Genomic DNA, 27,981 nt, shown 5'->3' with positions numbered 1-27,981 from the left:
GCTGTGTTTCTGCACCTACATTCTTGTATCAAAGCCTCTGTGTTTTCTTGAGCTGGTTGCAAAGGATTTCTGAACTAAAGAGGTCTGGTAATAGAGCAGGGCCATTCAAAGAGAAGTTGTAAGACAAGTGAAACTTTGACTCTCTCTCCTTTCCTGGTCAGAGGTCACACCAAGGCACAGTGGTCTGTCCAACTGTGTGCCTCAGAATCCAACCCAAGGAAATAATCAGGTCTGTGCAGGAATATCTGTGTGCAAACATATTCATCTCAGTATTATTTATATTAGACAAAATGGAGGTGGGGAACAACCCTGAGCCAAGAGCAGAGAACTGATTGCAACAATGTTGGTGCCCCCATATGACAGAATACTAAGCAGCCATCTAAAATGATGTTTTCATGAAACACTTGGTATCAAGAGGCAGTCGTTCGATCAGAACAAGGGGATACCGGGAGTTTAGTCAGGAAAGTTGTGTGTCATGGTTGTACTCTTTCACCATACCCATTCAACCTGTATGCTGAGCAAATATCCAAGAAGCTGGACTATATGAAGAAGAACGAGGCATCAGCACTGGAGGAAGACTCATTAACAACCTGCGTTATGCAGATGACACAACCTTGCTTTCTGAAAGTGAAGATGACTTGAAGCACTTACTGATGAAGATCAAAGATCACAGCCTTCAGTATGGATTGCACCTCAACATAAAGCAAACAAAAATCCTCACAACTGGACCAATAAGCAACATCATGATAAATGGAGAAAAGATTAAGGTTGTCAAGGATTTCATTTTACTTGGATCCGCAATCAACATCCATGGAAGCAGCAGTCAAGAAATCAAAAGACGCATTGCATTGAGTAAATCTGCTGCAAAGGACCTCTTTAAAGTGTTGAAAGGCAAAGATGTCACCTTGAAGGCTAAGATGCTCCTGCCCCAAGCCATGGTGTTTTCAATTGTCTCCTATGCATGTGAAAGCTGGCTGATGAATAAAGAAGATCGAAGAATTGACACCTCTGAATTGTGGCATTGGTGAAGAATATTGAATATACCATGGACTGCCAAAAGAACGAACAAATCTGTCTTGGAAGAAGAACAACCAGAATGCTCCTTAGAAGCAAGGATGGTGAGGCTGTGTCTCACATACTTTGGACATGTTGTCAGGGAGGATCAGTCCCTGGAGAAGGACATCATGTTTGGTAAAGTAGAGCGTCAGTGAAAAAGAGGAGGAGATTGACACAATGGCTGCAACAATGGGCTTAAGCATAACAACGATTGTGAGGATGGTGCAGGACTGGGCAGTGTGTTTAGTTCTGTTGTACATTGGCTCACTATGAGTCGGAACTGACTAGATGACACCTGACAACAACATCAAGGGGGCAATGGCAACAATATAATGCTAAGTGGTAAGAGATGGGCACAAATAGTAAGTACAGGATAAACCCATATTTGTGCATAGAAAAAATCTAGAGGTAAACACACAAAAATGGCAACAGTGTTTTTCATCTCTGGGTAATGGGATGATGAAGTATTTTAATTTTTTTCTTTATAGTTTCAGTATTTTCCAATTTTCTTGATCCTTTTCTTTTACATACTTTTTATTTTTTTAAACAGTTTTTGGTACTGTCTAATTTTCTACAATGAACATATACCACTCTTAGGAACAGAAATAAAACAGTAATGTCGTGTGAACTTGGGTTCGTCATTTTACCCCTCCAGGCCTTGCCTTCCCACCCCTCTGCAGCACCTCCCAGGAGCTGATGGCGCCTGACCTCCAGTGCTCACGGCCCCCATCTTGTGGGCTCCCTACCCGCAGAGGGGAGAGTGTGACTGTTGACAGCTCCCCACAAAGTATCTTTGCCTTTAACCTCTACTTTGCCATGTTGTTTGTCAAGAAGCAAAAGGATCTGGGGGCTGCTTGGTTCTTTCCCGTCCTCTTACCACCTTCTGTGGGTGACAGCAGAGATGAACTGAGCTGTCAACTGGACCAGGCTCAGGTGTGAGCGTTCCTGCCTGGGTCTGACAAGAAGCAAGACCAGAGAGGGCTATTAGTGCACAGTGAGACAGAGGGCATCTGGCTGCATGTCTGAGGCCGGCCTGAGTTGGCCACAGGCAGCTCTGCAACGGCACCCTAAGGCCATAGCAAGCTCTGGCAGCCCATGGTCCTAGAAGCAAGTCCAGGGGCAGGCCCAGATGTGGACAAGTTCAGACAGTCAGAATACAACAAAACAGCCGTGCACAATGCTGGCCTGTAGTGGGTAAAAAAACCCATTGCTCTCCAGTCAATTCTGATTCATAGCAACCCTATAGGACAGAGTACAACTGCCTCATCAAGTTTCCAAGGAGCGTCTGGTAGATTTGAACTGCTGACCTTTTGGTTAGCAGCCGTAGCACTTAACCACTACGCCACCAGGGTTTCCAAGTGTTTGCTGAGGAGGAGTAAATGACGCCCCCTCACAATCTCTGGAGATGAAGACTGTCTATCAGACCATGCCAGCCAGGGCCAGGGTCCAGGCACAGACAAGCCTGCAGGGCCAGGGTCCAGGCACAGACAAGCCTGCAGGGCCAGGGTCCAGGCACAGACAAGCCTGCAGGGCCAGGGTCCAGGCACAGACAAGCCTGCAGGGCCAGGGTCCAGGCACAGACAAGCTGGTAGGGCCAGGGGTGGTGGTGGGGAGAGCCCTGCTGTGTTCAAGGAAAGTGCAGAGCAGGGGAAGAGCAGGGGCTTTGGAATCTCACACAGGCACGAATCCCACCTCCACCACTAAGTGGCCAGGTCACCTGCCAGGGCCTCATTTCTTCATCCGCAAAGTGGGGATAATTTGTCCCACCTCGTGGGGTTGTTTTATGACTTTCTTAGTTTCCTAAGGCTGCTAAAACAAATTGCCACAACATGGGGGTCTTTAAACAACAGAACTCTGTTGTCTGATAGCTCTGGAGGCTGGTAGTCTAAATTCAGGGTGTCGGCAAAGCCCTGCTCTCTCTGAAGGCTCTAGGGGAGGGTCCTCCCTGGTGTCCCAGCTCCTGGCAGCCTCTGGCATTCCTTGGCTTGTAGCCGCATCCCCACATGTGTCGAGTGCCTCTCTATCTGACTGTGTGTATCTCCTCCTCTGTGACAGAGCACCACTCAGACTGGACTAGAATCCACCCTACCCTGGGATGACTTCATGTTAATTTAACTCCTAACATCTTCCAAGACCTTATTTCCAAACAGGGTCATGTTCACAGGCACCAGGGGTTAGGACTTCAGTGTACATTTTTGAGAGACACAGCCCAACCCATAACAATGACGCTTCGCTGAGAAGTTAAGGACAACCCCCAGGTCTGGTCCAGTGGCTTTGAAGCAGCCTGGGGGGATCAAGGCAGAGCTGGGCTGTGACCCTAGCAAGCATCAGTGGGGGAGCTGGGGCATGCCGCCACTGGCCCAGGAACCCGAGCAACTGGGGCTGCCCAACTCTGCCCTGTCTGGCTCAGGGGCTGGCTGGCCTGGGCCTGGAGGTGGGTCCTACAACTGAGCTGGGGAAGCAGAGAGAGCAAGGAAGGGGCTGGCATCCAAGGCCACGAGGATAGGGACAAAGGTCTTGGTCCTGAACACCCAATGGGACTCTCAGACAGAGGGGTATCCATTTGATCTTCTCTTTCTCAAGGGCAGGGTTGGTCTGGAGGCTAGTTTGGAACTTTGTTTACTTGAGGGGCCTTGTCTACACAAGGGGTTCTCACAGCTGTTTGCCTGGTGTCCTGCCAGGTCACTCAGATCTCCCACCCACACTGTTTTATTCAAAACGACTCCCTGGTGCCACGGCCGTGGCCAGAGGCCCGAAAGGAGGTCGCTTTCAGAGTGCAAGGTGCTTTCCATGCTCCCACACACCTTCTTCTCACACCACCTGGCTGGAGGGGATGATTAGCCAAGAGGCAAAGTAAGCATGGTGCTGAGGTGCTTTCCGTGCTCACACAGGTCTTCTCATACCACCTGGCTGGAGGGGAGGATTACCCAAGAGGCTTACCAAATCAGCTGCCGTAAACAGTTTCACATTTTTTCACCACATCGAAGACTGCTTCTAGGTGTGGCTGGCATCTCTCTCTCTTCCAACCTCGAAGCAACTTCCTACAAAATCAAAGTCTCTTCAAATTTACAATCCCTAACAGGGTGGATGACTCAGTGAGCAAGGGAAACATGGGTTTACTTGTACTTAATTGCTAATCTGTAGTAACCAATTTCACATGGGTTTCACTACTTCTTTAGTAAGTAAGCACAAGTAAGCCTGTGCTTACTTTGCTTACTGGCTAATCCGCCCCTGCTGGCTGGTCTTCCTGGATCTTCCTTGTTGCCAAGCCCTGTCCTCAATTTTTTGTTTCATTAATGGAAAATGCAGAATATCTATTATCTATATGAAATCCCTAAGAGCCTTGGTGACACAATGGTTAAGCACTCAACTGCTAACTGAAAGTTCTGTGGTTTGAACCCACCCAGCACCTCCATAGGAGAAAGACCTGGAGATCTGCTTCCATAACAATTCACCAAAACCAAACCCATTGCTGTCGAGTCAATTCTAACTCATAGCAACCCTATAGGACAGAGTACAACTGCCCCATGTGGTTTCCAAGGCTGTAATCTTTATGCAAGCAGACTGACACATCCTTCTCCCACAGAGATGCTGGTGGATTCAAACCTTTGATCTTTTGGCTGGTTAGCAGCTGAGCACTTAACCACTGGGTCACCAGGGCTCCTTCCTGTAAAGATTAAAAAAAAAAAAAACCCAATGGGAAAGTTCTACTCTGTCATATAGGGTTACTATGAGTCAGAATCTACTCGAAGTCATCCAGCACAACAAATATATGGAGTCCCCGGCTGGTGCAAACGATTAACGCGCTCAGCTACTAACCAAAAGTTTGGAGGTTTGAGTTTACCCAGAGGGGCCTTAGAAGAAAGCCCTGGCAATCTACTTCCAAAAACCCAGCCATTGAAAACCCCATGGAACACAGTTCTACTCTGACACACACGGCGTCACCATGAATGCATCCACTTGGCTGTAACTGACTTTTTACTGGTATATATCTACATCTATTTATACCTGTGTACCTATCCATCCATCCATCCACCCACCCACCCAACCACCCATCCACCCGTCCACCCGTCCATCCGTCCACCCATCCATCCAACCATCCGTCCATCCATCCATCCACTTATCTACCTATCTATGTATCTATCTACCTACCTACCTACCTATCCATCTACCAATCCATCCATCCATCGATCCACCTACCTACCTGTCTGTCTGTCTATCTAGCTAGCTATCTCATACACTGAAAACTCTCAGAACAAAGCCTATGTATGTACAGAAAAATTCCTGGGGATCACTTATCATTTCTTCCCGCTCAGCCCAGCTGCACCTCTTCCCCCAGGCTCCCTGAGCTCGGTTGGGATCCATGAGCTTCCCAAGCCAGAATCTTGAGAATCATCACCCTCGACTCGTTTTCTTTCATCCCATCCCCAGCACTGACAACCCAGGCTGACACTAGTCCCGTCAGTTCTGCCTCTCGGTGTCTCTGCTTTTCTGCATTCTCATGGCCACCACCCCAGGCTTCTGCAGCATCCTTTAAACCAGTGTCTAGTCCTGCTCTCCTCAGTCCATGCTCTGCTTTTTAGTCAGTGTCTTTGCAACATGCTTGCTTAAAACCTCTAATTGTGCCCCATTGTCCTCAGGAAACAGGTTCACCCCCTTTGCGCCCAGCTCCTGCACACCTCTTGAGTTTCCAGACCCTGCTCACCGCCTGCTAGCTGTTCTTGAACCACTTGCATCAAGCACACTGCTCTCTTTTACCTCCAGACCGTGTACAGGCTGTTCTACATCCTTCCCTGAGTCAACTCCTACTGAGCCTCAGGTCTCAGCGTCACCAACTTTAGGGAAATGAGGTTAAAACAAAAACATCGACCCAGTGAGCTGAATAGTGATGATGTATTTCATCATACTGTACTTATAACTCAGTCGATTCATCAATCATTACTTCAATCTGATCAGATTGAACAGGTCTCAGGTCATGTGTTCCAGAGCCTGTAGCAAGACTCTCTATTTGCAGATTCATTCATTCAGTCAATCACTGTTTCCATCTTTCATTTACATTTATTCAACGCATGTCCTTGCAAAGATGCACAGAAGAGAACCTCTGCCCTTGAGGGTCACGGCCTCATGGAGGACACAGGTCAACTAACAAATCATACCCCACACGATCAGTGCCATGACGAGGAAGACGAAGCACTGAGGGGGCTGGGGGGGGGTGGTGACAGTTTTACAGTGGAAGTGACCGTGGAACTGACAGGACAGTTAGATATTCGATGGGTAGATGGCCATGAGATTTAGGGGGACAAGAAGATGAGGGAGGGAGGCTCTTTCCAAAAGAAGAATTAGCATGGACAAAGGCTCAGAGATGCGTTAAGACCCGGCTTGTGCTAGGAATGTGTGCATAATGACCTGAGTACCGGCGACACGGAGGGGTTGGGACCCATGCCTCCCCAACACCCTGCCTGCTGCTCGGCACCTCATCCTCCACCAGAGTAGAAACACTTTCTCCTTCCTCCTGTCTCCAAACCCCACCCACCCTCAAGACCCACTTGCTTCATGAAGCCTTCTTGGATTATGTATCAAATAAATGGCCACTTGACTCCATTCTATTTTGTACATTAGCATTCAAAGGCTTCATAACAAATCTCACCTTCCTACCAAATGGCAAACTCCTTGAATGTAGGGACCATGCTTTTCGGTTTTTCTTAAATTCCCCTGGGCATCTAGGCAAGAAACCAACCACTGCTCTGTGAATACTCACTGACGCCACACTAAGCCAACTGGTTGTCAATTAAAGTGCTCCTAATGGGATTCCGAGAACCGCCCAAAGGTCTGAGACGGCATCTCCTGCTGGTGAGGGGCATGCCACGCAGGCTAGTAACTAAGAGGACACCCCAGGTGGTTTGCCGTTGCTGCAACCAGCCTGCCTACTTGCGTTCTACACTTTATAATCCTCTAGGCCTTCCATGTGCACGGGAGCCCTGGTGGCCCAGTGATTAAGAGCTCGGCTGCTAACCAAAAGTTCAGCAGTTCAAATCTACCAGGCACTCCTTGAAAACCCTATGGGACAGTTCTACTCTGTCCTGTAGGATTGCTTTGAGTTGAAATCAACGCGCAGCAAAAGGTTTGGTTTGGTTTTCCACATGCGTTATCTTTTTAGTCCTTCCAATAAACTTGTTAGGTTAGCAGAGCAGATAACAAAGCCTCCCTTCACCCGCACACACCTTTTATGAAAATGACTTGCCCGAGGTCACAAAGCTCAAAGGGGCAGCATCAGGTCTTGGCCTCTGCAGCCCTAAAGCCCCAGCTTGGAGCGTCAGCTGGGATTTGATCCTAGGCTTCTAGCAGCCATAGCAAGCACTGAGCCCACATTCAACCAAAGCTCTGGGCACTGCAGCCCTGGGGGCAAACGGACTCCCTGTTAACACAGAGCTCCCCGGCAACCCTGGCTGGGCTTGAACACCTGCCCTGCCCATCGTATTTTATTCTTTGGTGTTTGTCCCCAGCAGGCACTTGCTCCCCTGCTTTGGTTCTTCTCCCTACCTATCACTGGGGAGGACCTGTGGGCCCCATGCTTTGACAAATGGGTTTCCTTGAGTGAGTAGGCAGTGACTAAAACCCTGCCAGCCGCAAGGGGCCACCCCTCTGCATCACCCGCTCTCAGATGCGATTAGACTCGTGGGTCACAACACTTGGCCACAGTTCCGGGAGGCAGCTCGGCCTTTGTCCACACCTTTGTCCTGTCAAGTGGTCACAATTTCATTTGGCTGCCAGCTTGCTTGGCCTTTTGCATCTTCCTGTCCTCCTTCCTCCTCCTGCAGCTTATGCTCCGCCCATCATCCCAGGTTGTTCAGATCCAGTGAGCATGGGAGGAATTCCCATGTCCTCTCCCTAAAGAAGCTTCAGAATTATCACTCTAGGTAATGAAAAGCTGCTTTGTGGCTTAGGAGGGATGCTTCCTGGGACACCCCGCATTCCAGCTAGTGCGGAGGAGGATCTGTGGGCGGTAGACTTTAGCCCAGAGCCAGGCTCTCTGAGCGGGAAGCAGGATCGGGACTCAGACATCTACTCATTCCACAATTTTAACCCAGCACCTGCTGTGAAAAAAAAAAAAAAAAATTTTTTTTTTTTTTTTTTTGCTGTGAAGGATGCGGATAAAAAGCCTTGCCCCCGGGGCTGATATTCTGGGAGTGGGGAAAGAGACAGACAAACTAAAAATCCAGGGAAGTATCAGTATATTAGCGGGCAGTGATGGTTCAGCGGTAGAATTCTCCTCTTCCGTGCAGGAGACCCGGGTTTGATTCCCTGCCAGTCCACCTAGGTGCAACCATTGCTGTCTGTCAGTGGAGGCTTGCGTGTTGCTATGACGCTGAACAGGTTTCAGCAGAGCTTCCAAGCTAAGATGAACTAGGAAGAAAGGCCTGGCGACCTACCTCCAAAAAGTCAGCCAGTGAAAACCCCAGGGATTGCAATGATCTGGTCCCATTGTACATGGGGTTGCCACGAGTCAAGGGCTGACTAGACAGCAGCTAACAACAACAACATGTAATATATTAAAAGATGCTATCAAGAAAAATAAAATGGGGAAGGAAAACCTGGCCACGTGGGCTGCTCTTTCCAGCACCCACATAGTGCCTAGCACACAGTAGGTCTCCAAAGATGGAATGACTGGAATGGTCATCTCCCCAGGGCCAGGTCTGATTCCCACACCCCTGGCCGCAGCCAGTGAGGTGCTGCTAGGATGGAAAGACTCCCTGGAATCACCCACCAACCCTGTTGGCAGGGGTATCATTCAACCAGTGCAACCTCGTCTACCAAACCCCGTCAGAATGTTCTTTTCTATCATACCCTTTCCTTTTCCCTCCGCAGAATCCAGCTGCCTGAACCCAGTAACCCAGGTCTCCACAGCCCAGTGAGAGGCCAGCAAGCTAACAGTACCAAGTGACGAGTGAGCTGAGGAGGGGCAGAGCTTCGCAGTGGGGCTGTCCTGTGCACTGTGGGATAGCTAGCAGCACCTCCAGCCTCTACAGCCATGTGCCAGCAGCCCCCTCCCCAATTAGGAAACCAAAAACATCTGCAGACATTGCCAAATGCCCCCTGGAGGGACAAAATTACCTCAGTCGAGAGTCACTCATTTAACTTCATGTCATCCAACTTATTTTACCAAGAAGCATCTTTGAGTTTTTTGGAACATCTATAAGGATTGGCAGTTCAAACCCACCCAGAGACTCCTCGGAAGAAAGACTTAGAGATCTGCTTCCAGAAAGATTACAGCCCAGAAAACCCTATGGAGCAGCTCTGCTCCATAGGGTGACCATGAGTCAGAATCAGCTTGACAGCAGTGGGTTTTTGTTGTTGTTTTATTAACATTACATGTAACCTGTGGTATTGTGAACACTCTGGGAAGTGCTGGCTTCCTGAAAAAGCCCACATCCCTACCACAGGGCCAAGGTCTTAGATGCCTGGCCCTCTGGCCACATCCTGTACCATACCCGGTCTCTGCTTTTTGCTCCAACAGAGCCCAATATAAATTCTGCATTTCATACCTCAGGCCTTTGCTTGTGCCACCTGCTGCCTGGAATGCCCTTGCCACCTGTCCTCACCTGGCTCACGGATTCAGCCTTGAAGACTCTGCTTGGGCACCATCACCTGCAGGAAGCTTCCCCTGAAGCCCAGGCAGGGCTGAGCGGCCCCTTTGCTCCTGAGCCCCCATGGCTCCTGAGGCCTCAGTCGTTCCTACCCTTGGTACAGTCACAGGACCCTGTTCCTACAGCCTTGTAGTTTACGGAGTTTGTGTTGATAGGCCCATTTCTCCCACTCGACCCTGTCTTTTCACCACTGTGTCTCCAGAACCTGGAAAAGTGTCTAGGGTAGAGTCGGAGCTCAAGAACAGTCACAGGTAATTGAAACATGAATAGCACACAAAGCTGGGTGAGATGAAGGTGGTTGTTGTTACCTGCTGTCGAGTCGACTGCGACTGGTGGTGCCTTTATGTACAACAGAATGAAACGCTGCCCTGTCCTGCGTTATCCTCAGCATCATCAGCACGTCCGAGTCCATCGTTGCCACTGCTATGCCAAACCATCTCACCAAGGGTCTCCCTCACCCCAGCTGGCCCACTGCTTCACCAAACGTGAGGTCCCCCTCCGGTGATGATCCCCCCAATGACGCGTCCCAAGCAAGCACGGCAGGCGACATTCTGCTGTGATTCGTAGGTTTTCACTGGTTGATTTTCTGAAGTAGATTGCCAGGCCTTTCTTCTTGGGAAGCTTCACTGAAACTGTCCATCACAGGTGACCCTGCTGGTACTTGAAATACCGGTGACAACTCCCAGCATCCTAACAACACCCAAGCCACCACAGTACCGCAAACTGACAGACAGGTGGTAGGAGATAAAGGCACAGGGAGTGAATACAAGGCAACGTGGGCCGAGAGGTGAGAAAGAGCCAAGGGATGTCGTCTTTTTTACAACACAGGAAGAGATGGTAAGTTACCTGCCTCTCACTCCTTTCTCCTCTGGGCTCAATGCTTGCCTTACCGTTTGTCTCACATCTGTCTCATGTTCCAACCCTTTAATCATCTCTGTCATTCACACCTCTCCGTGACTTCTCACATTTTCCAGAGGCTTCTTCTGTGTTTAATGTGAACTGTTCAGAGCAGGAGGAACACAGAACCTGTTTCCCCAAGAGCTTGCCGATTCCGCAATTCCCTGAGCTCCACAATCACCTTTCCCTGGTGGCTGTTTAGGAGCCATGCCTTAGGGCACTGGCAAATTATTTTCACAGAGAAGTGAGTAGAGAATTTAACTGGGGATTATTCTGTCTCAGGGACTGCTCCACAGGGAAGCCTGGGAGGGGAGGTTTGTGGGGACTGGGAGGAGATTTGGAATTTTGAAGGGAAAAGCCCAGGAGACCATCCATTGAGAGGCTCTGTGCTCTGAGCCTAGGATGTGGGAGTCTGTGCTTGAGGAGATGTCTGAGGGCTGTTGCTTCTTGGTGGAGTTGGCGCCATGCAAATGTGACAGAGTAGCAGGGAAGAGGTATGCAGGGCTGTCATGAGTTCTGGGCTCCTTCATTGAAATGACTTCATTTAATCCTTACAACAACCCTGTGAGATAGATAGCCTTTCCATTTCATAGACAATGAAGCTGTGAGGAAATACCCACAGAAAGAGGGACATTTCCAAGGTCACATTAAAAGGAGGAATACTACAGTGGAGGGAGAGTCATTCTAACCTAGGTTTTGTGACTCCAAATCCAGACAGATTTCCATGTCGTGCCCACAACTCCTTCTCATGGTGACATCTCACGTATCAGTGATGGGAGGAGAGGCAGTGCTGGGGCAGTCACCCTTCAGCAGCACCAAAACCCTGCAGCACAGGCCCAGGACGCAGAAGAGCCTTGGACTGCCCTCTCTGTGATGCCCCTGGCAAGCCTGTTGGCGTCACTGGTTGTCAGCAACCCTCAACCAGTCTCACAGTTTGAGCTCGTGCTTCCCAGAATCCTTCACACATTCTTTCCATCCAGCTTACCTGCACGTGCCCCACTTCAGCTCTTTACAAGGCAGCTGATTGGGGAGCCATCTAGTCTCCCTCACCCTTCAACAGCCCAGCAGATTCCTGCCATGTTAGCTCCCGTTTATAATTAAAACGGGGTGTTTTTCAGCTAGTGATTCACTCATTCCTTCATTCATTTGTTCAATCAGTCAGTCACCCAGTCAACCAACCAGCCAGTCAGCCAGCCAGCCAGTCAGTCAGTCAGCAAATGTCTGCTGAGAGCCATGCACTGTTACAGGAGATAGAGACACAGAGGAGAAAGAGGTAGATAGAGCTCCTGCTCTCCAGGAAATTACATCCTAGGAGGGTGGGGTTGTGGGTAAGGTTAGCGCATAGGACAGGTAGAGGATCTTGTGGGCTCCAGGATTCACCTTGCCCTTTGATGAGGTCCCAGCTCCATGGTGGACACACAGAGGCAGCTTTGAGATGGGGAATTCTGAGGAAGATGCTACCTAGGCTGGTGCTGCTTCTTAACCCCGACCCTCACCCCAAAATGTATGGAAGCTGCAAGAATGCCCCTCACTGTCCCCCCACCACGTACACGCAAAAGCACACACATGTGCACACACATATGCGCACGTGCACACACACATGCGCAGAAACTGCTCCAGGACTCAGAGCAAGAGGCAGGGAAGCTCCTGAAGGAGAACAAGGTCCTCCAGTCCTGCCCTTGGAGGCAGGTTGAGGTCGTTTAGCCTGAATGTGGTTCTACCTCTGATAACTGACGCTTGGGCCAAACTCCATCTCACACCGATGGAGGGGAGTAGGTAAGAGGTTAACAACAGAGTTAGACACCTAGGTATGTCTGGGGCAGGTACCTTGACCTTGTTTCGTGAAGAAGGGACTGCCGTAGGCTTAGTGCTTAGGATTGCTGTGTGGAATAGACAAGACACTGAATGTACACTGCTTTGAGGCCGGGCTCCGTAAATGACAGCTCGTCCACCTCACTGCCTTACCGGCTCCTCCAAGCAAAGTCCTCTTCCTGCTTTCTTGTTCATACCTCCTTGGCAACAGTCCAGAGTCCAGGGAGTGAACTGCCTGGGAAGAATGCAGTGACATTCTTGGCCACAAGCAGAGTCCCTGGTGGCAGCTGGCCTGTTATCATGGGCTTCCCTGGAAGCTGTCATGTTGGAGAGTGAATCTGGAGTCAGACCCAGCTTGAATCCTGGCTCTGCCACATCCCTAGTGGTGGCCTTGGGGAAGTCACCCAAACTCACTCAGCTGCAGTTGCTACCCCTGTAAACTAGGGATAATAATCAAACCAAACCAAACCAATTGCTGTCCTGTTGATTCTGACTCATGACATCCCCACGTGTGTCAGAGTAAAACTGTGCTCCACAGGTTTTTCAATGACCGATTATTTGAAGTAGGTTACCAGGCCTTACTTCCAAGGCGTCTCTGGGTGGATTCGAACAGCCAACCTTTCTGTTAGCAGCCAAGCGTGCTGTTTCCACCACCCAGGGACTCCAGTGCTACCTGAGAGTATGGAATGACATAATGTAGGTGAAATGGCCACCTTTCTTTACTCAAAAGAAGCAAAGAGAGGACGCACCACAGGAGAGCACAACAGGAGACCAAGCTGAGGTAGGGAGGCAGAGGAGGTGAGGAGGGAGCCAAAGAGGGGCAAGGGCTCTCGACTTGGAGTCGCTGATACTAACAGCCACATTCATGAGCGCTTGGCACTGCGCTGAGTGCTTTTTACCTGCTGTCCCTCACTGAATGCTTGCAAAAGCCCCGTGAGCTTAGTGCTGGCTCCATTTCACAGAAGAATGAAGAGGCTAAGAGAGGTTAAGGAACCTGACTAAATTGCACAGCTTGCAAGTGGCAGAGCCAGGATTCAAACCCCGGCTGTCTACCCTCAAGGCCCCTGTCCCAGCCCCTCTGCAGTGCAGCCTGCTGGGCCTGGGGGCTGAGTCACCACATCCCTTTCATGCGACCTCCCTGTGACTCCAGGATCATAATCACACCAGCTTCAAAAGGAGGGTTGTGACATTGGCTTGGTGGTCCTTGCCCCCTCCAGCTCTCTGGCAGGAGACGCTGTAAATGCTGGGCTGTGTCTGATGACTACCTATTGGTCCTGCGGCTTGAGCCAAACAGCTTGCCAGGCCAAACTGTTGAATGGTTCAGTGACAAGTGTGCTATTAGGAAAACATCCATGATGCCTTCCTCAGAGTGAGTCACAGAGTCCCTGTGGTGAGAGATATGGGGGGCGTGGCTTTCTGCAGAGGAACTCTGGTCCCCAACTGCCTTGGGCCTGGCTACCTGCCCTCCAGGCCCCAGAGGGTCAGTGCTGAGCGGTGACCAGGGTAGGAGGGGGAGGGAGGGCAGGGAGGATGTCCCCTTGCTGTGGATTCACTTGGGCCTCATGCAGGTACCCTGGACTCCCAAATTCTCTTTTGGCTTGCCGCAGAATTTCCCAGGATGTTTTTGGGTCAGGCTGCAGATCACTGCCCCATCATCTCCAAGGGATTTACAAAACCCTCACTAGGACTTGGTCAACCAACAAATGTTTTATGGAGCTTGGGGGAACCCTCTTCTCTCTGCCTTTGAGTCACAAAAATGGGAAGACGAGTGAGAGTTAAACTTCAGAGGGAGGGACAGTTAGCTTAGATGTTGCTGTTCTGTTCTGATTTTTTTCCCCTTAAGAACCACACACCCCCATGGTCACGAGAAACTCCAACCGTAAGTGTTGACTCCTTACCCCTGAGTGTGACGGTATGGGAGAGTGGTAGGGCAGCTGTCAGGGAGAAGCAGATGGCTCTCCTTAGGCAGATGTCATTGCAGCTCATCAAACAAGTTCAACCATCTGCCCCTGGGGTGCAGCCCATGGGATTTCTTTAATATACTCCCCAACCCAGAGGCTAGAATAGAGCATAGGGCTCAGGACACGTGGCCTGCCTGACAGACATGAAAAATGTCCATAGCAGGGACACAGTGGAAACCAGTTCACGCCTGGTAATCACTTACCTTTGTTGTTGCTGTCGTTAGTTGCCGTGAGTCAGCTCCAGCTCATGGCGACCTTCCCTGTAACAGAACGAAACTTTGCTGGGTACTGCACCGTCTTCACCGTCCTGGTGTGTTGGATTCCGTCGTTTTGGCTATCGTGTGGTCACCTATCTAGTCATCCATATTTTGAAAACCGCTAAAAGCCAGGTAGGATGCAGAAGCAGCGAAAACAGAGACCACGGCCATTCCCCGTGAAGCCCACCCCTGACCCCAACAGGAGAACCCTTCTGGCTATTTCTCGGATCCTGTTGACTCTGACCTTAATCATAATTCGAATGGGATTAGCAATTTTATTTCTCAACCCAAATCGCATTAGAAGCATAAAGTAGGAGGGTGGGAGAGCCTGAAAAACTGTGATGTTTAATATTTGGGGTGTTAGTGACCTCTCTGAGAATCCGATGAAACCCGTGCACTCTAGCCCCTGGAAAACACACATGCCCCCAGTGTGTTCCACGCAACAGCTGGCAGATCTTAGCCCCCTGGGGCCCCCATGGAACCCAGGTTAAGAACTTAGCTGTAGAGATAGGTACACCTGAGAGCTGACCTCCTGAGAGTGAGAGAGGGGTTAGAAGAACTCTAATGACAGATGCACTGACTTTTAAAACTGCTACTTAGATCGTGCCATATGGAGCAAACTTCCCGCACGCATGAAAAGCCTGGACACACTGCAGTGGTGTTCATCACGATGGCCCTGTCAGCTCTTGCTTGGTGCCTCGACCTAAGAAATCAGGGGTCTACACAATACTTGCCAAAAGCACTCTTCTGCTAACCAAAAGTTGACAGTTCAAATCCACTAGGCGCTCCTTGGACACTCTATGGGGCGGTTCTACTCTGTCCTATAGGGTCGGTATGAGTCAGAATCAACTCAACAGCAGCAGGTTTTTTTTTTTTTTTCTTTTGGTTTAAGCACTCTTCTAGGTGCTTCACCTGTCTTAACTCATTTAATCCTCACGAGAGCCCTGTCCGCTCCCAGAACACCACCAGTCAGGTGTGACTGTCCTTCCAGGTAGGTGATTGGAGAATTCGTCTCTGCATAGATTGAGCTGCCTCTACCCTTGTCAGCTCCTAGGAAAAGGCCTTGAGGACTCTCAGTAAAACAATCTTCTAGCCACTGGGGCACCTACTGTGAAACCTACTAGACAACAAGCCTGCTTGCCCCTAAATATTGAGGAGCACCAGACATCTGAGGAAAACCACAAGCCTCCACTATGAAACAGAGATTAAAACAAACAGACACAAAAGGTACTCAGAGGAAACACATACCATACAGCAAGCAGAAAAACCTTAAAAAAAAACTATAAATTAGTAACCTCAGGAAAATAAGACATAAAAATAGGATTCTACGAAATAGGGTAATCAGAGAAGAAAGACTTCTTAGAAATTAAAACACAGTAACTAAATTTTTCAATAGTAGGGTCCCCAGTGCAATGAACAAAAAGGATTCCCACTAGAGCACATCAGTAACAAACATTAGAACACAAGGGACAAGGAGAGCATCTAGAAAGCCCCAGAGAGTAAAACACCTCACAGACAAAGGAATAGGAATTACAAGGGCATCAAAGTTCTCACCAGGAACACCATTTCTATGCAATGGAGAAATACCTTTGACATTCTAAGGGAAAATGATTTTCAACTCAGAATTACATACCCAGCCAAACTATCACTCAAATGTGAAGGGAAAATGAAAGCATTTTCAGATATACAGGACTCCAAAAAATGTGCCCATTGTGAAAGGGGAAGCCATGCATCAGGAACAGGGGCTCCAGCACAGAAGAAAAGCTGAGGGGAAGCCTCGAGGTCAACCAGAGAGGAGCCAGCCCAGCCTGAGCGGTAGGGCAGAGCCCTGGGTGGGAGGGGGAAGTTTCCATCTTGGACAGGGAGGGGTTAGAAACAAACACATGAATGTACGGCATGTTTGAACAAAACAAAGCAAAACCTTTTGCCATTGAGTCAATTCCAACTCATCGTGACCCCAAGTGGTTACGCAGTAGAACTGCTCCATTGGGTTTTCTTGGCTGTAATGTTTATGGCAGTAGATCATCAGGCCTTTCTTTTGAGGCACCATTGGGTGGGTTCAAACCACCAATCTTTCTGTTAGTAGTTGAACTCAAACCATTCGTGCCATCCAGGGACTTCATGTTTGAACAGTGGGAAAAGTTATTGCTAAAACTCTAACAGATTCATTAAAGAAACTGGGAGGAAAATTGTAGTAAGTAAACTAAGAAATGGTAAAAGGGAAGGGAGTATTTATTCCAGGAAAATAAACTTGTGTAAAAAAGAGCATTTACATGAATATTTTAAAATCCAGAGTAAAAATCAGAAAAGGGTGCTGAGTTGAACATGGTTGTTTCTGAGGAGCAAGGCAGAGGGGTAGAGGGTTGAAGTGGGGGCTACTGCTTTTGACATGTTTTTTTAGCCCTATTCGATGGGATGAGTCACTTAAATAAAATAAACATTAGTTATTTATTTAAAAAGAAGAAGAAGAAGAAGAAGAGCCAACATGGGCTCTAGTGTCAAATTGCCTGGGTTCAAATCTCTTCCCCTTCCTGGCAGTAGGGCCTGGGTCAAGCCCTGGCCTTGCTGAGCCTCAGTTTCTTTATCTACCTTGCAAAACAGGCGAGGATGTAGTTTCTGTAAAGGGCCTGGTACAAAGGGCATGCTCAATAAATTAGAGCTGTTATGATTTTTTAGGGTTTTTGAGAAGTTCTAGAGTAGAAAGTGAAAGAAAATTCCACAGTCCTGGGTTTGGGAGAAGTCCCTCTCGCCTGGTTAAATGTCACCCTTGCATCTTCTCCAAAGTCCTCCAGCTGTTGTTAAGCTACAGATGTTCTGTGAACTCCCCAGCCCACCCCCTCAATGTCTGGTTATTAGCCCTGTCAAGGTCAGTTTTAAGAGTGGGTCAGGGGGAGCTGGGGTGCAGCAGAGTGACTTTTCACATAAAGGCCCAATTCATTCACAGAGACTCGCCTGCGGGTTTTCTTTCTGACACAATGTTCCCACACAACAAATTGCATCCATGGGAGGGATCAAAATCAGCCCCAAGATGGGGCCATTCCATACAGGGCTGGGAGAAGGCAGCCCCAGGCTCAGCTCGGGGCTGGGAGCACAGTGGAGCTGGGCAGGAAGCTCCTGTCCCCTGACCTCACAGGGTTCTAGGCTCAGAGCAGCCAGCAGTGATCTTGTGCCTCCCTCAATTGTGAGGGCCTCCAAGGGGGGCGTAAGGCTGAGTATCCTGACCCTCTGGCAGTAAATACATGTACATATTTATTTAAATGGAAACCCTGGTGATGTAGTGGTTAAGTGCTATGGCTGCAAACTAAAAGGTCAGCAGTTCTACCCTGTCCTGTAGGGTCGCTATGAGTCGGAATCGACTCAGTGGCAGTGGCTTTTGGTTTGGTTTATTTATTTAAATGCATATGTTGAGTGGGGAAAACTCGGATTGAGAGAAACTCTAAAATGTTAGCCATAGTTCTCTCTGAATGGTGGGACTTAGATGGGTTTTAATTTCCTCTTGCTTATCTATGTTTGGATGTTTGTACAATGATCATATACTCCCTTTATAGTTTTAACTAATTCTAATACACAAAGAACAAGGTACTGAACCTCTGAGAAATGAGTGAAAAGGTAGACAGGAAAGTTTCACAGCCCCTAAAAGGAACAAATGACCCCAGTCTGACAGGTTTGGTCACAGCAGGGAAAACGTAATACACTGTTCTACCCCTTCACTCACTTACTCTTTACAATGACCTCGTGAGACAGGTTCAGCTATTGTTACAAGGCACTAGAATAGTGGAAGGAGCACAACTGTATTCAGGGAGAGCAGGAGGAATGCTGAAATCCCAGTGACAATCATTCCTTTCCTAACGGAAAACTACCTTTTCCTTCCAGGAGGTCCTCAAAGACACCATTGCCTTCTTGGCTCCCTCCTCCTGCTCTGCCTCCTGAGTCCCTGGAAGGGGAGAGCAAGACCACAGCCATAGACTTAGAAATCAACCGCCACAGCCTGGAATTTAGGATCCACAGGAGCCCTGCTAAGCACTGGGCTGCTAACCCAAAGGTTGGCAGTTTGAACCCACCCGGCAGCTGCCCAGGAGAAAGACCTGGCCATCTGCTTCCATAAAGAAAACCTTATGGGGCAGCTCTACACTGTCATATAGTGTTGCTATGAGTCAGAATCAACTCAACGGCACACAACAGCATTTACCGGGGGCAGTGGTGGTCCAGTGGTAGAATCCTCATCTCACGTGTGGGAGACTTGGGTTCCATTCCAGGCCAGTGCGCCTCAAGTGCAGCCGCCACGGGTCTGTCAGTGGAGGCTGCACGTTGCTGTGTGTTCAGTGGGTTTCAGTGGTGCTTCCAGGCTAAGATGAACTAGGAAGAAAGGTCTGGGGATCTACTTCCAATGATCAGCTAGTGAAAACCCTGTGGATCACAGCAGTCTGATCCCACTGAGTATGGGGAAGCCATGAGCTGACAGCCGCCAAGGATCTAACCATCAGGCACTCTTAAGATGCTTAATCCTTACAACCACTCTATGAAGTTGACTTTGATACTTGGCCCTTTCCACCCTTACCATGTTTGTTTATTGCCCCCACCCCATTCATACTGTAAGTTTTGTGAGGGCGGGGACCTTGAGCATCCGGTTGACTGCATATCACCACGTCTAGAGCTGCGTCTGGCCCTCATTAATTGTTGTACACCAACGATCTGGCCCCATTTAGCCAGTCAGGAACCTCAGACTCAAAGACACTGTGGAACTTCCTCAAGATCCCACAGCAAATGGATGTTGGGGCTGGGTGCTGAGGTTGGATTCTGCCCTGGAGTGCCCTGTTTCAAGGCACATGTCACAGTGGCCAAGCCAGCCTAGTGGGCAGTAGTCTGGTGGGGGGGGGTGGAGAGCCAGGGCCATGAGAGTGTTGACCTTTGCTTCATAAAAATCCATCCTCAAACCTGACCTCTTAAAACAAGCACCATTTTATTGCTCACAAATCTGTGGGCCAAGAGTCTGGGCTGGGATCAACTGGGCAGTTCTTCTGCTGGTCTCGCCTGGGGCAGGCATGAGGTTGCAGCTGCTGGCAGGTCAGCTGGGGTACTGGTTGCTCTAGGGCAGGGTTTCTCAGCCTTGGCACTGTCTTGGACTGGATCATTCTCTGTTGTGGGGCTATTCTGTGCACTGCAGGAGGTTTAGCAGCGTCCCTGGTCTCTACCACTGGGTGCAGTAGTGCCTCTGCCCTAGTTAGAACAACCTGAAACACCTGCAGACAGGTGTCCCCTGGGGCAAAACTGCCCTCCATCCTCTCACAGAGACAACTCATCTTTGCTCCGCGGGGTCTCGCCTTTCCGTAGGCTGGCCCAGACTTCTACGACAGCAAGAGACAGCAAGCCCCAATGCCCAAGGGCTTCCAAGCCTCTGCTTGCATCACACCTGCTCATTTTCGCTGGGCCAGAGCAAATCACATGTCAAGCCCAGAGCCAGTGTGGGCAGGGGCTACGTGGGCGTGGGAACAGGGAGGTGGATTCTCTGGGAGCCATGGTGATGTCAGTCATCCACCACGTGCCTCGTCCCCGACAACGATCAGTGTTGCTGGTGTGCACACAGCACCAGGGGAGGCTGTGACCTCAGGTCCAGCTCTTCCTCTCCATGAGCTCACCTGCACAGCAGGAGGAGAGGACCCTTTTGTGTGGCCCCTGGGGCTGTGGGCCCAGTGGTGTGAACACCAGGCTTGCTAGGAGAGAGGGAGATGGCCGATTTTACACAACCAGAGGATACTTCACAGGAGCTCTGGGCCTGGCATGAGGAGGACTTTCCTTGTTCCTAGCACAACCCCAAACCAGTGTCTGCTGGCCTTGCTGGCTCTTCCAAATGGTCCTTTCTGGGCTAAAAACTGAGATTTTAAAATACAGAAACCAAACCAAAAAAACCTTAAAACCATTGGCATTGAGTTGATTCCAACTCCTTGCAACCCTATAGGACAGAGCAGAACTGCCCCATAGGGTTTCCAAGGCTGTAATCTTTATGGAAACACACTGTTACATCTTTCTCCTGTGGAGTGGCTGAAGGGTTCAAACCTCCAACCCGTGGGTTAGCAGCCGAGCACTTAACCACTGTGCCACCAAGGCTCCTTTCAGGTACGAAGAGAATAAAATACCTCACAATCCTGCAGCCTCTTATGGTTCTCAAAAGTCTCTCCACACTTTATTAGGTAAGGTAATGCTAGGACCATCTAATGTCAGTGGCTTAACATAATAAAAGGTCCCTGGGTGTTGCAAGAGGAGCCCTGGTGGCCTAGTAGTTAAGAGCTTGGCTGCTAACCAAAAGGTTGGCAGTTCAAATCCACCAGGCGCTCCTTGGATACCAAATAGGGCAGTTCTGCTCTGTCTTATAAGGTCGCCATGCGTCAGAATCGACTTGATGGCAACAGGTTTGGTTTGGTTTTTTGGGGTGTTGCAAGAGGTTAACACATTCAGCTGCTAACTGAAACGTTGGATGTTTGAGTCCACCCAGAGGTGCCTCGGAAGAAAGGCCTGGTGATCTACCTCTGCAAAACCGCCAGAAAACCCAGTGGAGCCCAGTCCTGCTCTGACACACACTGGCGGCCACAAGTCAGAGGCCACTCTAAGGCACTGGTTTCGGTTAACACAATAGAAGCCTGCTCCTTATTCAGCTAACTGTCCAATGAGGGTGTCCCTGGTTGGGGGCAGGGACCCTCATTCAGTTGCCCTTCTCATCACAGAGCTTGGGGTCACCCTGGGCAATGACACCCTGCTGGCAGACAAGGAAAAAAGCCGCATGGGAAGACTTGCGGGCCAGGCCTGGGAGCGGCCCGCCTTCCTTGCCCACATTCAATCAGCCGGAGCTTGCGGATGCTGGGAGCTGGAAATGACGGCGAGCAAAGGGAAAGGGGTTTCGTGAACTCTGAGCAGTTTCTGCTTTGGCAACGTGGGAGTCCTGGAAGGAAGCCGTGTCCCCACTGGTTTCCATGGGCCTCACTGTAGAGGCAGTAGGGCCACTGGTTCACATTTTGACATCAGAGTCCAAAAGCCAGGGCCAGTGTCTTTCTTTTGCATTTCACCTGATTATCAGCAGGCCCTGTGGAATCTCCCTAATTTCTGTGACCTGGTTTTGATACTGTCTTAGTCGTCTCATGCTGCTGTAACAGAAATAGCACAAGTGGGTGGCCTTAACAAACAGAAATTTATTCTCTCACAGCTTAGGAGGCTAGAAGTCCAAATTCTGGGTGCCGGCTCTAGGGGAAGGTTTTCTCTCTCAGTCAGCTCTGAAGGAAGGGAAGCCCTTGTCTTTTCTGAGCTTCGGCTCCTGGGCAATCTTTATGTGGCTTGGCATCTCTCTTCCTTCATCTCTACTTCCTTAACCTGTTCCTTTTATATTTTGTAAGACATTGACTCAAAACACATCCTACACTAATCCTGTCTCATTAACATGACAAAGACAACTCATTCCCAAATGGGATTATAACCACAGACAGGTTAGAGTTTACAACACAAATTTTGGGATACGCAATTCCATCCATAACAGGTATGCTCACCCCAATTTCTTCTGCACCGAGTCAAAGCCTGGGCTGACACAGGGGAGCATGATGGGGCTCTTAAAGCTGCTCCTAGTGGTGGGGGGTCCATTTCTCTTAGTAGTGCTCCCTTCCTCCCTACCCACCTCAAGATGCCAGCTCTAGCTTTGCCCCTCCTTCTTTTCCCTCACCTGATGTCATCTCCTTTATTGACCCCACCCCAGCCCACCTCCCCCATCACCACTACCCCAGGTCACACCACCTCCCCCATCACCACTGTCCCAAGTCACACCACCTCCCCCATCACCGCTATCCCAGGTCACACCACCTCCCCCATCACCACTACCCCAGGTCACACCACCTCCCCCATCACCACTACCCCAGGTCACACCACCTCCTCCATCACCACTATCCCAGGTCACACCACCTCCTCCATCACCACTGTCCCAGGTCACACCACCTCCCCCATCACCACTATCCCAGGTCACACCACCCCCCATCACCACTGTCCCAGGTCACACCACCCCCCCCATCACCACTATCCCTGGACGCATTGCCTCCACCTCCAGTCCCTGCCTGCTTCCCTCACAGGCTTTGGGGTCAAGCCCCAGCCCTGTGAGTTTGAGCAAATCACTTCATGTCTGTTTCTCCATCTATAAAGTGAGGGTTATACTAGCCTCAAGACACGTAGTGGGGATTGTGTGAACCAAAAACTCAAGAAAAATGTCCTTTTAAAACTGTGCGTGAAGCCCTGTACCAGCGTCCCCTGCTCCTACTGACCATCTCGGGAGGCCCTGTGTCCACTGTCCTCGACCTCCCACTGCCTGCAGCTCGGAGCTTTGCATCCTCACCCTGGCAATCCAGAGCTTCCACAGTCAGGTTCCAGCCTTACTTTTCGCTTTTCCCCTTTATGGTCCAGCCAGGTAGAGTGGCTGCAGTTCTCCCAAACACGACCCCTCATTTCCACTTTCTTGGAATTTTCTCTCCATGCCTTGGTTCAAGCTCTTTTTCTAAATGCCTTCTCATATGTATAACCTCTTCCTATCTTTTAAAGTGTTGTCGTTGTTATTGTAGTCAAGTCGGCTCCGATTCACGGTGACCTTACATAAAACAGAAGGAACCAGTGCCTGGTCCTGCACCGTCTCCGTGACGGTTGGTGTGCTTGAGTCCCCCATTTCAGCTATCGTGTCAATCCATTTCACTGAGCATTTCCTTCGTTTTCTCTGATCCTCTACCAAACATGATGTCCTTTACTAGCGACTGGTCTTCCTGGTGACATGTCCAAAGTAAGCAAGTTGAAGACTTGCCATCCTGGCTTCTAAGGAGCATCCTGGTTGTATTTCTTCTAACAAGGATTTGCTCATTCTTTCAGGGCATAGCAGGATACCAACTCTTTCATGAAATGGCCTCCACACCTTCTGAATTCTTAAAATCTCTCACTTGGTAACATGTTATCATGCTCTGCCTTATAACTATTAATGCAGCAAATTACTGCTCGTTAGGTTGGGGAGAGGAGATGCAGAGGGGGCAGGACATGGTCCCGGCCCACAGGGGGCTCTCTGATTGCCTGGAAGACAGACACAAATGCAGCCGAGTACTGGACAGCAGAGACAGAATTCAGAATGTACAAAGAGAGGAGGGAGCCCTGGTGGCGCAACAGTTAAATGCTTGGCTGCTAATCGAAATTTTGTTGATTTGAACTCACTTAGTGGATCCGTGGGAGAAAGACTTGGTGATCACAGCCTAGAAATCCTATGGAGCAGTACTATTCCATCACATGGGGTGGCCATGAGTGGAAATTGACTCGCCAGCACTTAACAACAACAATAACAACAAGGGGAAGCTCCCCAGGGGATGTCAGAGACCGGGGTGTGGAAGGCACCTAGGACCCCTCAGGCAGAGAGGGAAGAGGAGGCAGGAGGTGTGGCCCTGCACTGTGGCTGGGGAGGGTGAACCCGTATAACTTCGAGGGCAGGATTCCTGCTGGCTCATCCTTGCCTCCCCAGAGCAGTTCCTGGCCTCAGGCCCACCGAGCACAGAGGCACTGAACGGTACTCTGCCCTGGGAGGAGCCTCTCCACCATCTTCCTGGGTCATGACTGCAGGGCTTACTCAGAGGATATCCACTGAATGCGTGACAGGCAGCCCATGAGAAGATCCCAGGCCTGGTCTCAACTCTGTCAGAGCCCCTGTGAGCTGAAGCAAGGTGCTGCTCTTCTCTGGGCCTCAGTTTCCCCAGGTGTCAAGTGAAGAGGACTCTGAGGCCTAAGAGAGCCCTGTGGCAAAAGGATTAAACCCATAGGCTGTGGAGTCAGGCTACAGCTTTCTGAGTAACTCTGGAACATAAATTAATCTCTCCGAGCCTCTGTTCACTCATTTGTAAAAGAGAACAGATATGCTGCAAAACCCTACCAGAGCACCACTAGTGGAGGCCAAAAAAGTCAATTGCACAAAACTTGGAGGCTCATTATTGTGGAGATAAGGAAGACGCAGCAACCTCGGAGGAAATTGTGTTGTTTTTTAAATCAGTTCTTGATATAAATAATAGATACCTGAAGTTACTATGAGGCTTTCCAGTACGATTCTTGTGGGTTAAATGTGTTAATACATACGAAGTTCTCAGCCCCATAAGTGCAAAATAAAAGTGACTTGGTATTGTAGTAAAACCAGAGCCCCAGACCGCTGGGTGCCCTTGGGGCAGACGGGGCAGTTCCGAGCCCCACTTGCTGAGGCCTGGATTCCTGGGGGCCTGACACCCACTGCCCCAGGCCTGTTTCCAGGCAACTCTGGTCTGTTCAGGGTTAGAGCCTAGAGATCCCGGGGAAACCCTGAACTGGGCATTACCTCTGGGCTGGCAAAGAAAAATGTTTTTCAATTTCTTAAGAGGTGGAGGAAGAGGACAGGGATGTTGATTAGAGACCACCCTCACACTTGTTGCCAAAAGTGCTCCGAATCTCGAGTATGATTAAGAACTTACGCAGTTGGTCCCCTTTTGACTTCTGTCAGGAGAGAAAAGCCAAGCTCCTTTTTGCCCACAGGGGAGAGGCAGTATCAGAGCAAAGCCAGCTCCTGCCCCGGATTGCCCTGGCCCTGGCCAGCTCCCCTCCTGGGCAGGGCCTGCAGAAGGATTGCCAGGGCAGGGCTGCCAGCCTCCTGCTCCCCCGCCCCACACTGTGACCAGTGCTCCAGGCCATCTGCAGATGCCACCACACCAGGGGGCAGCTCAAGGGTGAACCTGGCCCCCAGCACTTTCAGGAGACAGCAGGCAATGGTTTCCTCCTGGAACCTGGGCTTAGTCCCATTCTGAGTCTTAGAAGCACAGGGGTCAGCCGACGGGGACCCTGGACAGTCCCTCCTCTGACAGATGAAGAGCTGAAGCAGGAAGAGGGGTGCCCATGCCTCTCTTGCTGATTTCTGTCTGTCTCCTTTGTTGCTTTTTCTCGTCTCCCAACCTCTCAACATTGGTGTGGCCCACGGCTCAGCTCATGGACCCCACACACCATCTCAGAGGTCTCATCCAGGCCTGTGGCTTTATGTACCACATATACGTAGACAGATAGCTGACTGATAGATAAATAGTTAGATGGATAGATGGATGGGTAGGTGGGTGGATGGGCGGGCAGGTGGGCGGGCGGGTGGACGGAGGGGCGGATGGACGGACAGACAGACATAGATAGATAGAAGATAGGTGACTCTCAAATATGTATCTCCAACCCAGAATCTGTCCTGAACTCCAGACTCACACACCCAACAGCCCACTCAGCTCCTCCACTGGGATGTCTAATAGTCGTCTCAAGCTTCATGGGTCCCAAAGGAGTTCTTGAGCCTTCCTTCACTTGCAGTACCACCATTGCTCGGGTCAAAAACACTGGAGTTACCCTTGGCTTCTGTTTCTCTCATACCCACACTCAATCCACAGCAAATCCTTCAAAGTATATATGGATCCTGGTCCCTTCTCCCCATCTCCCCACTGCTCTGCTCTGAGGCACCGTTGCCCCTTGTCTGGTTTTTAGTAGTCTTCTACATGGGGTCCCTGATTCCGTCCTGTGCCCCTGCAACCTGTTATGAACTCACTCAGCAGCCAGTCTGTCCCCTGAAAACCAAAGTCAACTGAGGTTCCACCTCAGCCCAAAGCCCACTAATAGCTCCCCATCTCACTCAGGTTAAAGGCAAAGTTATCACAGAGGCCCACTCGGTCCTTCAGGCCGACATTATCTCTCTACTTCTGCTCTTGAACTCTCTCCCTGCCCGTTCACTCCAGCCACAATGGCCTCAAACAGGTACAGTCCCGCCTTAGGGTCTTGGCATCTGCCAGGAGGACATTCCTCCAGGTGTGTGTTTGGCTCACCTCCCCTCCTACTGGGTACAGTTCCATTCCATGTTTTTATTCAAATACCACCTTGTCAGGGAGGTCTTCCCTAACCTCCTTAAATAAAATTACACCCCCTTTTTACTCAATTTTTCTCCATTATGTGCATCACCATTGAAAATACTATATATTTCATTTACTTATTTTGTTTATTGCTTGTCTTCCCTGGCTAGAATGTAAGTTCCCTGAGGAGGATTTTTATCTGACACATGGTAAGTTCTCAGTAAACAAACGAATGAGTGATCAGGAATCACTCTGGTGTCTGTGCCAACTTTTCCCATTCGCACCATGGCACTTGGGTCTTCAAACCTAGAGCCAATGAATGGGAGAGCAAAAACACACCTTAGATAATCAAGTTCAATTTCTCCTTCTCTTGAAGGGCACTGAGGCCCACCTAGGGGGAGGTTATTCTAAAGCGTCACAGCAAACCAGCTTTCTAGCTGAGCTGGGACAGGCCTGTCCTCTGTTCTTTTGCCACCCACAGCAAGCAGTCATCCCATTGTGACAGCAATTTCCAGTCTCCTGAGCTGTAAATTTAGAACAAGGAATTTACAGAAAACAAAGAAATGGGATATGGGGTGGGGTATTTTTAGCCTTGCTGTTGTCTAAGTGCATACATACATAGAAAGCTCTGTAAGTATGGCTATATATAGGTATTAAATCAGGAAGCAAGTTGAGTGGCGAGTCAGCTTTTCTGGGGGTGGCTGAGTGAGCCTGTCACAATGTGAATAGTTTTGAGCCAGAGCAATTGATTCCAAGGAAACTGTGGTCCTGTTGAGTAATCTGGAAGCTGTACACCTAAAAGTGGGGTTCAGAAAGAGTCTGAGGAGTTAGATCCTCTTTTTTCTCCTCCTGAATCAGCCAGAAGCACCAATAGAACTCCAAGGCCAACCGTAGCCCAGTAACCAACCAAGGCTTTTATGGTCAAAATCTCCCCGTGGCCAAGAGGCACCTGATAGCCAAAGCAATTTTGAAGAAGAACAAAGTAGGAGGACTCACACTTCCTGATTTTAAAGCATACTATACAACTGTGGTAATCAAAATAGCCTGCTGCTGGTATCATAATAGACACATAGTCTGGTGGGATAGAATTGAGAGCACAGAAATAAACCCACACATCTATGGTCAGCTGACTTTCGACAGCGTGCTAAGTCCATTCGACAAGAAAGGACAAGTTCTTCAATAAATTGTGCTGGGAAAATTGGATTTCCACGTGAAGAAGAATGAATCAGGGTCCATGCCTCGCACCATACACAAAAAACAACTCAAAATGGATCAAGGACCTAAATGTGAAAACCAAAACCATAAAATTCATGAAAGAAAATATAGGAATGTGGCCACAGGACCTAGTTTTTAACGATGGATTTTCAGATATGATAACAAAAGCATGAGCAGCAAAAGATTAAATAAATAGATAGGCCTTATAAAGAGTAAGTACTTCTGTTCATCAAAGAACTTGATCAAAAAAGTGAAA

At 49.5% G+C, this 27,981-nt stretch overlaps 1 long non-coding RNA gene across 1 annotated transcript in view; it reads right to left on the bottom strand.

Annotated features, from left to right (window-relative positions):
* Positions 1-4,033: 4,033 nt before the first annotated feature.
* LOC126067025 (uncharacterized) overlaps positions 4,034-27,981 on the bottom strand; it is a 55,558-nt gene continuing 31,610 nt past the window's right edge. Inside the window, exons 2-3 of the long non-coding RNA XR_007515307.1 lie at positions 14,575-14,631; positions 4,034-4,097 (exon numbers count right to left, since the gene is read on the bottom strand). This is a non-coding gene — a long non-coding RNA (uncharacterized LOC126067025). The remainder of the gene's footprint in view (positions 4,098-14,574; positions 14,632-27,981) is intronic.

Source organism: Elephas maximus, chromosome 24 (assembly GCF_024166365.1).
Source record: "Elephas maximus indicus isolate mEleMax1 chromosome 24, mEleMax1 primary haplotype, whole genome shotgun sequence".
Classification (NCBI taxonomy): Eukaryota; Metazoa; Chordata; class Mammalia; order Proboscidea; family Elephantidae; genus Elephas; species Elephas maximus.
This window is presented reverse-complemented; position numbering and strand designations above follow the sequence as displayed.